This window comes from Papio anubis, chromosome 11, assembly GCF_008728515.1.
Source record: "Papio anubis isolate 15944 chromosome 11, Panubis1.0, whole genome shotgun sequence".
Taxonomy (NCBI): Eukaryota; Metazoa; Chordata; class Mammalia; order Primates; family Cercopithecidae; genus Papio; species Papio anubis.
The window spans coordinates 44,053,670-44,070,636 of NC_044986.1; the positions used below are offsets into that span (position 1 = coordinate 44,053,670).

The 16,967-nt window shown below is 38.4% G+C and overlaps 2 protein-coding genes across 5 annotated transcripts in view; one reads left to right on the top strand and one right to left on the bottom strand.

Moving 5' to 3' along the window:
* Positions 1 to 2,526, bottom strand: part of KIF20B (kinesin family member 20B) — a 68,005-nt gene extending 65,479 nt beyond the window's left edge. Inside the window, exon 1 of the mRNA XM_031651922.1 lies at positions 2,358 to 2,526. The gene's annotated coding sequence lies outside the window, so the exon portion shown is untranslated. The remainder of the gene's footprint in view (positions 1 to 2,357) is intronic.
* A 68-nt stretch (positions 2,527 to 2,594) lies between these two features.
* The window catches only part of PANK1 (pantothenate kinase 1), a 119,144-nt gene continuing 104,771 nt past the window's right edge, over positions 2,595 to 16,967 (top strand). Inside the window, exons 1-2 of one of the 4 annotated variants that reach the window (XM_017963097.3) lie at positions 2,595 to 2,937; positions 4,369 to 4,496. The gene's annotated coding sequence lies outside the window, so the exon portion shown is untranslated. The remainder of the gene's footprint in view (positions 2,938 to 4,368; positions 4,497 to 16,967) is intronic. The other 3 variants (XM_017963098.3, XM_017963101.3, XM_017963099.3) reach the window with 3 other exon arrangements.

Below are 16,967 nucleotides of genomic sequence, written 5' to 3' on the forward strand. Positions count from 1 at the left end.
TAATCCCAGCACTTTGGGAGGCCAAGGCGGGTGGATCACAAGGTCAGGAGATCGAGACCATCCTGGCCAACACGGTGAAACCCCATCTCTACTAAAAATACAAAAAAATTAGCCGGGTGTGGTGGCGTGCGCCTGAAGTCCCAGCTACTAAGGAGGGTGAGGCAGGAGAATCACTTGAAACCAGGAGGTAGAGGTTGCAGTGAGCCAAGATCGTGCCACTGCACTCCAGCCTGACAACAGAGCAAGACTCTGTCTCAAAACAAAACAAAACAAAACAAAACAAAAAAAAAGCCTGCTGGGGTCCCAAACTCAAATTCTGAAGCATCCATTTACTTTCAATATGGCCCAAAATAAGCATATTTTTAGCCATCTAGAGCCTGCCAGGTTTGAACGCCCCATGAAACTGCACCCAACATTTGCCAGATACATAAAACCTGGGATTATCAAGACCCCCAAGCTGCTGCTGCCCTTGAGAGTTCTATGATCCAGAGACTCTCCACTGTGCAACATCACTTAGACATGTAAGCCCCTCTATGATTCTTTCCTCCCCACTCCCCATCCCCCTTGCCCTCTTTCCCCTCTGGATGGTGGCCCCTCACCCTGGTCTAGAAAACGTCCCATACTGAGAGGGATTTCCTTTGCCTACAATTCTGTCAAAGTCCTTGTTTATTCCTGTGACCTTGTTGACAATCTTTTTCCTTGATCAGTCTGAAATTCCTAAACGTATCACAAGAACGTGGCTGGATTTTTCCTCCTAAATTGCAAAAGGACTAAGGAAAGCACCGATCTAGATCACGGGGAAGGGGGTGCAGAGCGGGGAGCATTTGCAAAATGTTAAAGTACCGGCTTGACATTTCAAAACACAGAGTTCATGGAAATGCCCAGAAAACTAAAAAACATCTGTGGTTTCAAATAATAACTTTTGGTTTAAAGAAAAGGGTTGATAAATCTTTTAAACTGTTGAATTAAAAAGAATATTCCTGTGTACGAAAAGCAGTTATAATAAAGTATTTGTTCATATGCTCATTTTTCAATGAACAAACTACTTCCTAGCATTTCTAAAAGTGTTGAGATGTAACTTCTTGCAATTTTATATGACTACTACTTATACATGGCCTACCCAACTAAACTGGAAACTTCTTGATGGCAAGAACCTTATCTTATACCACTCTGTAGCCCCTACAACAAATTCAGTGACTTATGTAGGGATAAAGACTCCCTGACTAATGACTTAAAATAATGGTTATAAAGAAAAAACTCTTTCCCCCCCCCCCCCCAAAAAATCGGTCCTAATCTGTAATACTATATTTCGTGACAGCAGGCTTCAAGACCTCATTTTTCATTTCAAAAGGCTGCTCTGACTGGAAAACTGCATCTTTATTTATCTTCTCTCCAATAAGAATTCGCAATTGGAGACTTTAGTGAAAAATAGTAGAATCTGTTACTGAATGAGGTTTCTGAATGTGGTCTACAACACACAGCCTCAAAAAGTCTTCACAACTAACTGATGAGTATTTTACGTTATTTTACAATTTAAAATCTGGAGTCTTGGACATGTAATAAAACACATACACTGTTACACTGCCTAACCCACAAGGCATGAACTTGTGTAAACTAGTACTTTAGCAAAAAATATTAAGAGAATTGTGCCAGACAGGCATCACTGAACCAGGAAGCGAATCGAGATGAAGAAAGCCTTCTAAACTGGGGAATAACAGCAGTCACTGTGCCACGAACTCTTCAGCCTGGCACTGCAAAACTCTAGAAGGGCAAGCCCCAAGCACCAGTAGGAGTAGTCTGGAAATAAGTGCACAGAGGCCACCACACGGCTCCCCCCGCAAAAAGGCCGTGTTACCTACCTGCCGAGCAAACTGCTCACCTCAGAGCTTCAGAAAACTAGCTGTGGCAAAAGAGGCCTGTTTCTCAACAACAGAAGCAACAACAATAATAATATTAATGACTGCAAACATTTAGTAACTACTGTGTGCCAGCACTAACAACTTTACACATTACCATTTAATCTTCACAAAAGCCGAAAGAAATCGATACTTTATTGCCGCCTTTTAACCGATAAGAAAACTAAGATACAGAGAGATTAAATGAATTGTCTTGCGTCACTCAACTAATAAGCAGTGGAGGCGAGATTTAAACCCTAACCGAAATAGTATGACTCAATGCTCGCTGCGTACCCGGTGTTCCCATCGCTCCGCAACCCAGTTCCTGACAGTAACCTCCACCGGGGTACGAGCACTGTCGGAACATGTCCACATTGCGAAAGCCGTTTCCCCACCTTAGGCCCCATATATATGCAGTCACCCACCTCCTTCCCTACACCTTCCCCCGGGCCACCTTCTCACCTGCAAACGTCGCCTGGTTAGCCGGACCCGCGAGAAGCACTGCGATGTTAGCGTTTTCAAATTCAAACAATGGCGGCCAGGGCACCGCACTGAACGCTGGGAGTGGGTGGGGCGACCGGAGCTCCGCCAGGGAGCGCCGCCGGCTCGCGCTGCGGACTTTCTAGTGGCTCCCGGAAGAAGCTCTCCAATGTGGGGGCGGGTCTTGAAATGCGGGCAGCCAAAGAGCGGAAGCAGGCGTGGGAAGCCCGGGTGCCGACGGTCTCGTTTACCTAGCAGCTCGGCTAGTCGGGCACTAATAGTGCGCTTCCTCGCGGCTGTCGTAAGTCCCACGCTGTTGACTGTGACACCGATCTCCGATTCTGTCCTCGAGGCACTAAAGATGTGGCGAAGGCCCGAAGTGAGGCCGCTGCCACTGCACTTAGTCCTGCGACTCCCCAAGGACTGGCCGAGGAATGGCGGGCTAGCCACTTCCCAGTCCTGTCCCTACGGGATCTGAAAAGACTCGGCATCCCGGGATCCGGAGGGTCACTTCCCTCGCTGCATCCCCATTGTGCAACTGCCAGTCTCAAAATTGATGTAGGTAAGCTTATGAATGTTAAAACTAATGAATGCAAGATGCTAAAACAAAACATTAACTGAAAGGTTGTCGGGGAAGAGGATGTTAGTATCTCAAAGAATTTCACCCTACAGATCATTTATTATAAAGGGAAAACAGAATTTTACACTGAAGAGATTTATTAGGCATACCTTAACCAAGTGAAGATACTTAGCATCGCTAATAGCACCTGATACTATTTGTACTAGAAATGTTTGACATGAATCTAATCATGAGGAAACAATCAGAAAAAAACAATGTAGAACATTCTACAAGACAACAGGCCTAGGCTCTTCTTCAGAAGTGTCAGTGTCATGACAGGAAAAAGAAAAAAACGAAGTGGAGAATTGCTTTAGTCGAGAGTCAAAAGAAACCAAATGAAATCTGTGAATCTTAGTTGGTTTATAGATTTAAAAAAAAAATGCGAAATACATTTGTGGACAATTGGGGAAATTTAAATATGAACTACATATTAGATGAATCAGTTTTAAATTGGTTGCATGTGAGAATGAATTTGTGGTTAAGTGGAAGAATGCCTTTGTTTTTGGAAGGTGCTGGCGCTTGCTAAAGTAGTTAGCAAATTGTCACAGTGTTTGCAGCTTACTTTCAAAAGATATGGCAAAAAAATAAAATAGAGAAAGCAAATGTGGCAAAATATTAGTAATTGGTGAATCTAGGTGAAGGGTATAATGGTGTACATCGTACTAGTCTTGCAACTTTCTAAAATAACTGAGATTTTCTAAAATAAAAAGAGGAGGGGGAAAAAGGAATAAAATTCTGATCTTTACCACGGCCTCCCAGGCCCTGCACAATCAGGTGTCGGCCAACCTCACTGCCCACTAACTGTACAGTAAGGTGATCTGCTCTGGATACCTCAAACAAACTTCTTTCCAGCATGTATGAACCTTTGCATGGGTTATTCCCTCTACCTGAATTCTCTCTTCGCCATTCAATACGTGGCACTTCCCTTTATCCTTTAGATTACATCTAAAATAGTACCTTCTTAAAGAAGACTTTCCTGACTACTGTATCTCAAGTGAGCACTCTTTTTTTATTTGCAGGTTCAATTTCATTTTTATACTTTTTACAACTAGCAATTGTTGTTTTTCCCCTGCCCCTTAAAATGTAAGTTCTGTGAGTGGAAGAACTGTGTTTTGTTTGGTCACTAATGTATCCTCAATGACTCTGTAACACAAGACAAGCAAATCAATATTTGTTGAACAATGAATGAAGGCTTATGTGGCTGGGTAGAGACCATGGGGAGGAGTCGAGGGAGTGAATCTGGAGGCATGGGCCGAGGCCAGACCCTGTAAGTCTTAGCCAAGTTACTGACTTGAGTATTATGAAATGCTTACTGGGTAACCGGTTTTAAGCATGGGCATGGTACAATCCAATGTGCGTCTATCTTTTGAAAAGGTTAATCTCCTGGAGAAACTAGAGGCAGCCAAGGAGGATGCTGTTGCAAGAGATTCCAGGAAAAGATAATGATAATGTGGACTTGGAAGATAGCAGAGGAGTTGCAGAAAAGTGACCAGATTTTAGAGGTATTTTTTCCTACGTTTTTCATTTCAGCACCAGCTGCTGGGTTTTTCCCTTAGGGAGATGCAGAGCCAGCTTGATTGGGAAGTGCTTAAGATTTAGTACCCTTTCCAAAGAATTCCATCTGTGCCCTTAAAGTGAATATTAACATAAAATGAAAAATTTGGTAAGTTAAGTTACATCAAAGTGATTTTCTGCCCTGGCCACAGTCTCTACTGTTAGTAATAGCTAACTTCCTTTATGCCTGGTAGTATTCTTAGCACTTTATACTCATTTAATCCTAAGAGTAACTCTGTAAGGCAATTTGTTGTTAACTCCTATTAATAGAAGAGGAAACTGAGGCGTGGAGCTGGTAAGGAAAGAGTAAAGCTATCTACTAAATAGAAGTGTTGAAGATTAAATCAGGTAATAGTGTAAAGTATTTATAAAAGTATCTGGCACATGTTAAATAATAACTTGTTTCAATTTATATAACAAACAGTGAGACTGGAATTTGAATCTGGGTGATCTGGTTTTAGAGTCCATGCATTCTTTCTCCTCCCAAAGTTTGGATCCAACACCCCTGGAATTCTCTTAAGAAAATACTAAGTGCTTAACTCCTACTGCAAAGCCATTTCTAGAAGCAAGACTGAAGCAACTCACTTTTCAATCCCAAAATAATACTTTTGAGGGTGTATTAATTACAAAGGTTTAAATAACAAGTTCAACAAAAATTTATCAGTCACCCACTAAGTGGCAGATTTCTCTACCCTTGAGAGGCCCTTAACAGGCCTTCTTCTAAAGCAGCCCTTCTCAACCTGGGATTTCAAGAGACAATTAATCCGTAAGCCTTTAGGCACCCATTATATATAATGTATTAACTTCTTTCGTATATATCTAGAATGGCACTGGTTCTACACCATCCTGAAAATAATTTTTTTATCTCCTGTGGTTCATATGGGGAAATCCATATGCAAAGTATTTCAAAACATGACAAATGCTGTAATAGAAATGAACAAGGAGTAATGGGAGCAGAGTGAGCATAGCTTAAAGGTAATGCTGTGAAGTCAGACTTGAGATTGAGTACAAGCCCAGCCACTCATAGGGCTCATAAAATTGTTGTGAGGATTAAAATAGCATATGTAAGTTATTTAGTATAATCCTGGCACATAGTAGGTTTCATAATGGTAGTAAGGTAGTAATATTTATTAAATCTGTTTATTAAGTCATTAGAATGCAAACTCATTATTATCTTGGTCCTCTATAGCCCCCACATCTAAAACCGTACCTTGCACAAAACAAGTACTCAATAAATACTTTTTGATGTAATAAGGGACATCTACTAGGGAAGATTTCTTAATGTAGCATGTAGGCTGAAGAAAGTGATTGGGATTTGCCAGTGAATTGTAGGAGGAGGCCATTCCAGGCCATGGAAAGCTATGAGACAATGATAAAAAGAAGAAGAGTTCACAAAAGATTCCAAAAACTAAATACCTACTTCAGCATGACTGTGAACATTAGCTGAAGTGGGTAATGGCAGGAGATAAGAAAAGTAGGCAGAGGCTAGATCATAAAGGGCCCTGTATGACATGCTAAAGAAGAGCTAGAATTATATTCTCTAAGGCCTAGGTTTTGCTCAGCAGAGGTATGGAAGGAAAAGTGTAGGAAGAGAAGAAACAAGAAGGATTGAGTCTTAGTCTGTAATACCAGAATCTTACAAAGTGCAAATCAAGAAATGAGACAACAGGATATAGAAGTTTAAGCATATCATTTCAGTGTACAAAGGTAACTGGTACAGGAAAAAATATATGTAACTATCTAGAGCTAAGTGCTTGTCTGTAGGAAGTACATAGGTATCCATAATTGATACATGAAGAAATAACATTAGGAGGAGCGTATCATTCAAAGATACAGTATTTGGTATAGTAATTGCCAGAAATACTAAAAACAAATTATAAGAATAGTTGCCCCTGGAAAGCAGGCCTGGAGATGTGAAAGGGTGAGATTTTTTTATTATAAGATCTTTTTGAATTTGTGATAAACATTTTTTAAAATTTAATGTGTCCTAGCTGGACTTGGTGGCTCATGCCTGTAATCCCAATGTTTTGGGAGGCTGAGGTAGTAAGATTCCTTGAGCCCAGGAGTTCAAGACCAGCCTGGAAAACATGGCGAAGCCGTGTCTCTACCAAAAGTACAAAAATTAGCCAGGTGTAGTGGTGTCCTCCTGTAGTCCCAGCTACTTCGGAGGCTGAGGTGGGAGGATGGTTTGAGCCTGGGAGGCGAAGGTTGCAGTAAGCCAACATCATACCATTGCACTCCACCCTGGCAACATAGCCAGAGCCTGTCCCCCACCAAAAAAAAAAGAGAAGAAAAGAAAATTTAATGTGTGAGAAAAAAAGAAGCATTTCTTTGTTAATCATTCACTATGTATTAGGCTATGAGATCCCATTACCTCCTTAGTGAAGGAATCTGTAAGCTGTGGTGGTGATTTTTCTTCAGAGTCAACTTGACTAGCTTTAGTCTCAGGAAAAACGCAGTTAAAAAGAAAAACAAAAGGTTAGCTGTAAAACAGCCTCAAACAGGTCCTGTAGGAGTTATTCCAGAAGAAGGCATTGTTATCATAGAAGATAGTTTGAAGTATGTTATTGCCCCTGAAAACCTTCCAGTAGAACAAAATGTGAATGTGGAAGACAGTGATATTGATGATCCTAACCCTCTGTAGGGATAGGCCAATGTATGTACATCTTAGTTTTTAACAAAAAAGTTTTAAAAGTAAAAAAAATTTTAAAAATTTAAAATTAAAAAAAGTTGATAAAATAAGAATATAAGGGAGGAAAATATTTTATCCAGCTGTACAGTGTGTTTGTGTTTTAAACTAAGTGTGATTACAGAGTCAGAAAGTTAAAAGAAATGTAAGCGTTTATAGGAGTAAAATTATATATTATATATAACATATTATATATTATATATAACATGTAAATTATATATAACATATAATATATAACATAATATGTTGTGTTATATATGTTATGTATTATATATAACAGTATGTGTTATATATAATATATATTATATAAATTATATAATACATAATGTGTATTATATAAAATATTTGTTATATATTATATATTTGTATATTATATAATCTATAATAAAATATATGTTATATAAATAATATGTAATATATAATATAGAAACATAATATATTATATAAAATTATGTAATATATATTACATATGATATATTTTTATATAACATAGTCTCAATATTATACATTTCTCATATTTACTAGAATTTTTTTCTTTCCAACTTGTAGGCTCAAGGGGTACATGTGCAGGTTTCTTACATGAGTAAATTGCATGTCACAGGTATTGTACAGATAATTTTTGTCACCCAGGTATTCCACGTAATACCCAATTATTTACTAGAATTGAAACATTTCTGAATTATACTAGCCGTTAATGAAAAACAGTCAAATTCTGGAAAATATTTGAGGAGATTTATTATGAGCTAAATATGAGTGACCAAAGCCTGGGGCACAGTCTCAGGAGGTCCTGAGAACATGTGCCCAAGGTGGTTGGGTTACAACTTGATTTTATACATTTTAGAGGGGCAGAAGTTAACAGGCAGACTATCAATACATGTAAGGTGTCCATTGGTTCAGTCTGAAAAGGCAGAACAACTCGAATTGGCGGTGGGCAGTGCAGGGAGACTTCCAGGTCATAGGTGGATTCAAACGGTTTCTAATTGGCAATAGGTTGAAAGAGCTAAATTATTATCTAAAGACCTGGAATCAGTGGAAAGGAATGTCTGTGTTAAAATAAGGGGTTGTGGAGACCAAGGTTCTTGTTAAGCAGATAAAGCCTCCAAGTAGCAGGCTTCAGAGAGAGTAGATGGCAAATATCTCTTATCAGACCTGAAAAGGTATTATGTAAGACCTTTAGTTAGTCTGTCCTGGATCAGGAAAAGATCTAGAAAAGAAAAAGGGTTATCTATAGGATCCTTATCCCCACAAGAGACAGCTTTGCAGAGCCATTTCAAAATATGTCAAAGAAATATATTTTGGGGTAAAATACTTTTCAGTTTCTTTCAGGGCCTGCTGTCATGTGATGCTATACTGGAGTCAGGTTAGAATTTGGTATGTTATTGCTACAAAGAGTCTGTTTTGCCAGTGTTAAGATCTCTGTTTTATTGTTAACGCTGATCACTTGTGCCTGAATTCCAAAGGGAGGAGGGTACAATGAGGTATGCCCAACCACCACCCTTCCCATCAAGGCCTGAACTAGTTTTTCAGGTTTAATTTGGAATGCCCTTGGCCAACAGAGGGGTTCATTCAGTCAGTTGGGGGGTTTAGAATTTTGTCTTACAGAACTGTGCTTTTACTCATTTTTATAACAGTCCAGCCAAAAGGACTGCTATTACACCCAGTAGAAAAAGAAAGACTTAGGAGTGAATCAGTAAACTTCAGGCATTTGTAACAGTTCATATTAGATATATGAAGAAGATCTAAATATGGGGAAGACGAGAATGAGGAAGAAAAGCTGGCCTTCCAGTAGGAACTTATAAAAGAGTCCATGAAATAAGGCTCAAACCACAGAAGCTTAAAAGTCATTAAAAATGCTAATGAATTCTTTCTGAATTCTAAATTGAAAGAACATTTTATTAGAATGTATAAAATGTGTTTTAATTCTGAACTTGATTAACAATTCTGAGTCACAGTTGGGATGTACAATTTTCAGAACAGTTTAGAAACAAGCAAACAAAAAAGCCTTTTAAATGAGTGGATATTTAGGGAATACTTGTGGGAGTGTTTGGGACATTTGCAGTGAGCTCTTTCATTTTTCCTGATTGCTCATTGTGAAGCAGTAAGTAACAGGCAGTAAGTACCAAACAGATCATTTGGTACAAAAAGAAAAATCTATATTCAATAACTATAAATTTAGGAACTCTAACCTCTTGCCACAGCATCTCCATGTTATTCAGCATTGGGGCTCAACTACTGACTGTGTCAGTCAAATAAGAGTATCAGGTTCCTGTGCTAAAACTATTCTAGCTCAAGTCATCTTGGCAGACAATACCAGAAAAACAAACATTTTTCTGTCTGTTAAAGTGACCAAATATTAGGAGACTAAATATAAGCAGAAAAGACAAGTAGTAGCTGCATAACCTTGAGCAAGATACTAACTGAGCCTCAGTCTTTTCATCATTAAAATGATATTTTTAATGCAGGTCTACAGTCTCTACTCTGCAATTCCAAAACAGGACAAAAAACAAAAACACTGTGAAACCCAAAAGTGTTTTTGTAAGTTTGGCACCAGGATTATATGCCCAAAAAAAACCTACTGTGAACAAATATGAAGCCTCTATTGTCTCAGCACTTGTATCCATAAGTCACACATGCCTCTATTTGCTGACATTTTCTGACTTGGGGATTAATTCCATGGAAAATGTCGAAAAGAGCTAAAGATATACCTACGGGTAACAGTGAGAAGAAGAAAAGGAAGCATCTGTCTTTATCAGTATCTCAGAAAGTGGAGTTATTGCAGAAACTTGATGTTCATATGTTTGTGAGGTGTCTTACTGAAGAATATGGTATGGGAACCACCACGATATATGACTTAAAGAAACAGACAAGGTGTTGAAATTTTATAGTGACAGCGATAACCGGGAACTAATGAAAATTAGAAAAATAACGCATAGAGCCAAAAATGAAGACCTTGACCCTGTGTTGAGTGAATGAATTCGACAACAAAGAAGTAAAGATATAACACTGACTGGTTTGTTGGTCATGAAACAAGCTAGAATATACCATGAAGACCTGAATGTTGAAGGAGAGTGTGAATATTCAGAAGGCTGGCTGCAGAAATTTAAAAAGTGTCATGGAATCAAGTATCTTAAAATCTTGGTGAAAAAGCTTCTCCTGATGATGAAGCTACTGAAAATTACATTGATGAATTTGCTAAGATAATATCTCATGAAAATCTTAGCCCTGAACAGATTTACAATGCTGATGAAACAGCTCTGTACTGGTGCTGTGTTCCTAGAAAAACCTCAACAATGGCTAACAAAAGAGCAACAACAGATGTCAAAGATAACAAGCAAAAGTTAACTGTTCTTGGGTGTGCTAATGCTGTAGGCACACACAAGATAAAATTGGCAGTGATCGGAAATAGCCTATATCCAAGGTGTTTAAAAGGTGTGCATAATTTACCTGTACATTATTATGCACACAAGAAAGCATCAGTAATGGAAAATCTTTTCCAACTGGTTTGATAGGCACTTTGTGCCTGCAGCATGAGCTCATTGCAAACTGGACCAGAAGACAATTGCAAAATTTTATTGTTTCTAGATAACAGTTCTGCATATCCCCCTCCTGCACATCTTGTGAAGAGCAATGCTTTTGGCATTGACTTTTCCCCCAGTGTGATGTCTGTAATACAGCCTTGTGACCAAGGAATTCTACACTCTGTGAAGAGCAAGTATAAACACTTTTTTTTTTTTTTTTTTAAAGTATGCTTGCTTCAGTTAACAGAGGCCTGAAAATCCAGGACTTCCTTAAAGAATTTAGTCTTAAGGATGCCATCTACACAGTTGCTAATGCTTGGAATGATGTTGATAAGTCAACATTAACAAATGGTTGGCACAGACTTTGGGCTACAATGATGTTTGAAAATGACCTAGCTGATGAAGATTTTGAAGGATTTCATGACTCTAATGAGAAGACAATGGTAGCATAACTCATTACCTTTGCCAAAAGTTTATCAGCCAAAAGTGTAAATAAGTTAGAAGAAGCTGACATTGAAGAAATGGTTAATATTGATAATGATGAACCCATAGTGCACCCTAAGAGTGATGGGGAAATTGCTGAGATGATGTTAAATGCAGATCAATATGAAGGTGGTAGTAGTCATGATGATGACATTATGCATTTGGGTGAAAAAAATTTCCATAGATCATATGGTGAAAATGTGTGACTGATTAATTGCTGGCCGTGAACGATGTACATTTATCAGTGAGCAAGAGCTGATGACAATTTAGTCAATTAAAGAGAAACTGCTTAGACAGAAACCAGTGTTAAGGAGGCAGGTGAAACTGGGAAAAGGATTTAATAAAGCTCTCTGTGGTAATGCCGCTTCATCTCTTGACAATCCTGTTTCTGGCTCATCAGATGTCCAGCTCCAACCTGGTTTCATAGATATGGTAATACTGGAACAACCTCTTCTCCAAGATTCTCAGGCAGTCAGAAGTAATGAACATTCATTGCATATATATGTGATATGGGTTAGTTTTCATCAGTATAAGTTTTAAATTTTACTTAAAATTTCTTTAGAAACAAGAAGCTTTTTCACAAGTGACAAAACACATTAAAAGCTTATAGTATGTGTGGTCTATATTTATCTTCCTATTTCATACACCAATAAACTTATTTATGTAAAAATGTTATTTACCAATAAATTTACTAATATATTTTTGTAAATAAATTATAATATTACTTATGGTTTTGTTTCATTTAGTGTGAATTTTCATACATTTATTTGCAGAAATAGTAAGATTAATGTGTTTCATTACATAGTACTATCCTGTACCCATTTGGAATGTTACAAAATATATGCAATTTATGTACTGTATTCGAAAGGATTCCAATTTCTTCCTGAATTCCAAAAACCTCTCATTTCCAAAACACATCCAGTCCCCAGAGTTTTAGATAAGAGATTATGGATCTGTGATTCTTTTTTGTTGTGAATGATCTAGTGAAGTGATCAATGTAAAATGTCTGGCACAAAGTAAATACTCATTAAGTGTAGTTGCTATTATTAATATTCCATTACTCTACTTTTAAAATGTAAGACAAGCTTTTTCTGGCATTGAAGTTAGGAAGTTGACACAGCATAGGTAATAATAAACATTCTTCAAGTTTTGTTACTCTAAGAGATGCTTTGGCAGTGTGATGCAGATAAAGTGTATTAGAGTATCTCCTAAATCTTCATCCAAGAATGGAAACATTTTGCAAGTCAGAGGATAGAAAATGTTACACTACATCAAGTTAAATTGCATGTTGATAAAATATAAACACATCTAGTTAGCCCTTATTTATCAAAGAAACATAATATTTTTATCTGATGCTAACTATCCTCTCACCTCCCTGTGCCACAAACACCACACAAACAATAATTTAATCTCCCTTGTGAGCAAAGATTGATTTTTTAACCCTGTTTGTATAATTTCAGCTACTATTGTAAGACCTTGACATAGCTGAATACATAAAATTGGTGTTCTGTTTTGTAAAGAAAGCTGTTATTATAAGCCTAATGAATGTGAATTGATACCTGTAGCCTGGTCTTCTTTGTTTTGTTTTATTTTTTGTAATGTTTGTTCATTTAAAATATAAGATGTGTTGCTTTTCTCTCACTATAAAAGGCATACATCATTCTTGTAGAAAACATGGAAAATACAATTTATAAAGAAGAAAATAAACTCATCCCTAATGTGATAGCCAATGATATAATCACTCTTAACATTTGTTTACTTTCAAAGCTATCTGTTGTATTAAACTGTAAGCCTTATGGGGGCAGAAACTATGTCCATTCATTCCTGTTCTCCACCCTGTCCTTGCCGTCTTACTGTAGTAGGCATGTAACACATTTAAAGAAAACACACACTCATACACTTAGGGACCAAACTATATTCACAGGGTTTTTTGGCCACATTACTTTTAGTGAACACTGTATTGTGAGCATTTTTCCGTATGAATTCTATTTGATTTGACAAAGCCAGATTTTCTACACTGCATTCAACTTACCCTGTTTTCTTCTGGGACTTTCTACTCACAGGCCCAAGGGTAAGCATTATTCTGCAGTCCCTCTGCCAGAGTACCTACCTTCTCTATTGTCCTCACCATTTTTCCATCATTGTTGTCCCTCTTATTTCCCATTAGCTCATGCCACAGCTTTCTGCTAGTTACTCTTACCAGGTATAAGAAACCGTCACCATCATGTAAACTCATATACAACCTGACTGGCGATTGGCTCCCATTCTCTACTCAACATATTTCTTCAATTGGGGTGAGCTAAATTTGCACAGGAGAGGCTTGACATGGAAGGTAGAGAGAATCCCAGAGGGGAGAGAAACAGCAGCAACTCCATCTTAGTAAGTAGGAATATGGAGGGTGGGTCCTGTGTCCACAATGTTATCCATTCCATTCTCTTAGGATCGGTCATAGAAACAAGTCCCATTCAATTGGAAGATGCCTGGAGTCACTATGCTGACCTGGAAATCTCAGCTACGCACATGGTTAACAGTCTGTCCCACTGATACCTAAACTAAAATGAAGAACCGGCCACCAGGTGATATGAAACCTTGTATCATGAGCCAAACCCTAGGAACTGGCCTCATGTCATTGAAGTTTTGAACATCATTGACCACGTTGTGTCAGGCTTTTTCTGTAATTTGTGCAAAAATCTAATGACGGATAATGTTCTCCCTCCTCTCCCAGCTAATATGGTTTACATGAGCTGTTCATTTGTTTAACCTAGGGATAGGAGTTATCTACAGTGTGAATTCCAGTTGCTTAGTAGTGGCTGTCTGAAATGCATGTCTGAAAATTTGGAGCCATGTTTTTGCTTAGTCAGTCAGTGTGTGGTGGTCATTTGTTGATATCTGCCATTGGTAAAGAAAGTAGAAATGGCAGAACATATGCTGTCTGTCCCTTATGGGGGCCTTACGTTTTCCTATTTACCTTTGGTTCAGACCTTTTGCTTTGCTCAGCTAGTGTAATTTATAAGTCATCTCACAATCTCATATTCTTATTCTGCATTATATTGCTCTAGCCATGGACAGGGACCCCTTTTCCTTGACATACACGCAAGCCATTTGTGTGTATATTGGTCACAATTAAAAGGCTGTAGTGATGGAAAGGGTACTTTCACATAAACCAGACATTTAACTTTGGACACACCTGTCTTTAAAAGTCCTTCAGATGAAATGAACACTCTGATATTGAATAGGAATCTAATGTATTCGTATGAAATCATGATTTTTATTATTTTAGAGACAGAGTCTCACTCTGTCACCCAGGCTGGAGTGCAGTGGCATGATGATAGCTCACTGCAGTCTCAAATTACTGGGCTTAAGCGAGCCTCCCACCTCAGCCTCCCAAGTAGCTGGGACTACAGGTGCATGCCACCATGCCAGGTGAATTTTTTGTATTTTTTTCTAGAGACAGGGCCTTGCTATGTACCCACGCTGTTCTCAAACTCTTGGCCTTGAGAGATCCTCCCACTTCAGCCTCCCAAAATTCTGGGATTATAGGCATGAGCTACTATACCTGTCAACTCATCATTTTTAGTACTTATACAGAAATATAGAAGTGTATACACACAGGGGTATGTACACAGGTCAGTGTATACTAATGGGTTAGTATACATGCAGATATGCCCAGTCATAGGACCTAAAAGCAATGATACTCCAGTAATAGTGAGCATGCCTAGTACCCAGATTTGATTTTTAAATACCATTCTTAAATAAAAGGAACCAGGGTTCCTTCAAGAAGTTGTTGGTCCCAGGCAGGTCAGGGAAATTACAAAATGAGCCTGTAATATCTCGTGGTGCCAGAAAGTAAGGAAATGCTTTAAAATAAAGTAAGATTTGTCAGAGGTACGTAGGCATCAACCTAAAGAATCTCCAAAAGGCCAAAGCTGGAACAATTTGAACAAGCAGCTAAATAATAACCATATTGACCATAGTGGATTATAACCCACATGGTAAAATAAATATTCCTATGACCATATATTGAAGTAATTGATTAAATAAAGAAGTGGAGGAGAAGGGACAACTCTTCCTTTAAGTAGAATTCTGTGGTGGCTAAAGCAACTCCATCTTGGATGATGCTCTGCCACGTTGGCTTCTGATTAACCCCTGCTCTGGGAAGGCCTCTAAGATTTCTAGTTTATCTGTTGTTTTTTCTGCAAGAGCAGGCACTTACCTTAAATCCTGACCTTAGGCTAAACAACCTTGATATTATCATACTTCAATTATCCTACACATTCTTTCTGAACTACCCCTTCTTTATGGTATGTAAGACCTGGGTCTTGGGGGTAATGGCGTGGGGACCCACCATCTCATCTTGTGCCCATCTGAGACAGAGACATGGCTTCTGGTCATTTAATGTTTCTAAGAAACTGGATGTTTTATTAAATGTTTCTAAGAAGAAAATGGATTTGTCAGCATCTTTCTTTGGCCTCTCAGCTTCCTCGGACTTGGGGGGCAGGTTTGCCCAGACCTGGCCACCACAGAAAAAAATCCAACTAATAATGGTAGAAGAATAGAGAGAAATAGAAAATGACCACTAGGCAGACATCACAATGATAATTGTAGCAGAAAGGATATATAGATGGATGCTAAAATCTGTGAGTGAAAGTTTGAGTTGAAACAGACTGCATAGTCTCAAAGCATTTTCTCCAGACATTTATTAACTATCCAGAGAAAAATAATAACATTACAGTGGAGAAACTCAGCAAAAACCCCCTTAATCAAGTGGTAGGTCAACATCACTAGTAGTACAACAATCATGAATCGCATTATGTGATACACACATCCTATTACGTGAGGACGTAGTATCATTTCTGTGGCATTCTTGTAAAAAATGTATCACCTCAGTCCACTCAGAAGAAAACTTGTCGGGCACGGTTATGCATGCCTGTAATCCCAGTACTTTGGGAGGCTGAGGCAGGAGGATCGCTTGAGGTCGGGAATTTGAGACCAACCTGGGTAATGTGGCAAGACCTCATCTGTACTAAAAATAAAAATAATTAGCAGGACATGATGGCGCATTCCTGTAGTCCCAGCTACTCAGGAGGCTGAAGTGGGAGGATCACTTGAACCCAGCAGTTCGAGATTACAGTGAGCTATAATCACACCACTGCACCCATCCTGGGTGACAGAGCAAGACCCTGTCTCTAAAAAATAAAGAAAAGAAAAGAAAATACAATCTGAGGGACATTCAACAAAATAATTGATCAGTACTCTTCAGAAGTATCAAGGTCATGAAAGAGCAGGAAAGACTAAGAAACTTACAGTCTACAGGAGACTGAGAATAAATAACAACTAAATACAATGTGGGATTCTGTGTAGGATTCTGGAACAGAAAAAGGACACTGAAGGAAAAACTGACAAAATTCAAATAAGGGCTTACAGTATAATAAGTAGTATTATACCAATGTGGATTTCCTGGTTCTAATAATAGTACTATGATTATGTAACATGTTAAACATTTAAGGAACCTATGTGCAGGGTGTATGGAAACCCACTATACTATTTTTGCATCTTCTTCATGAACTTAAAGTTTGTTCACAGTAAAAAGTTAAATGATGTTTTGAAAATAAAGAGCCCGTCAGCCACCCCATCTGAAGGGAATGCCTCCTTCCAAGCCACTGTTTTCTACAGGTTCAGGCTCCAGCCGTGATATGCAAGCCCATCTCACTCCACACCTCTCATCCTCC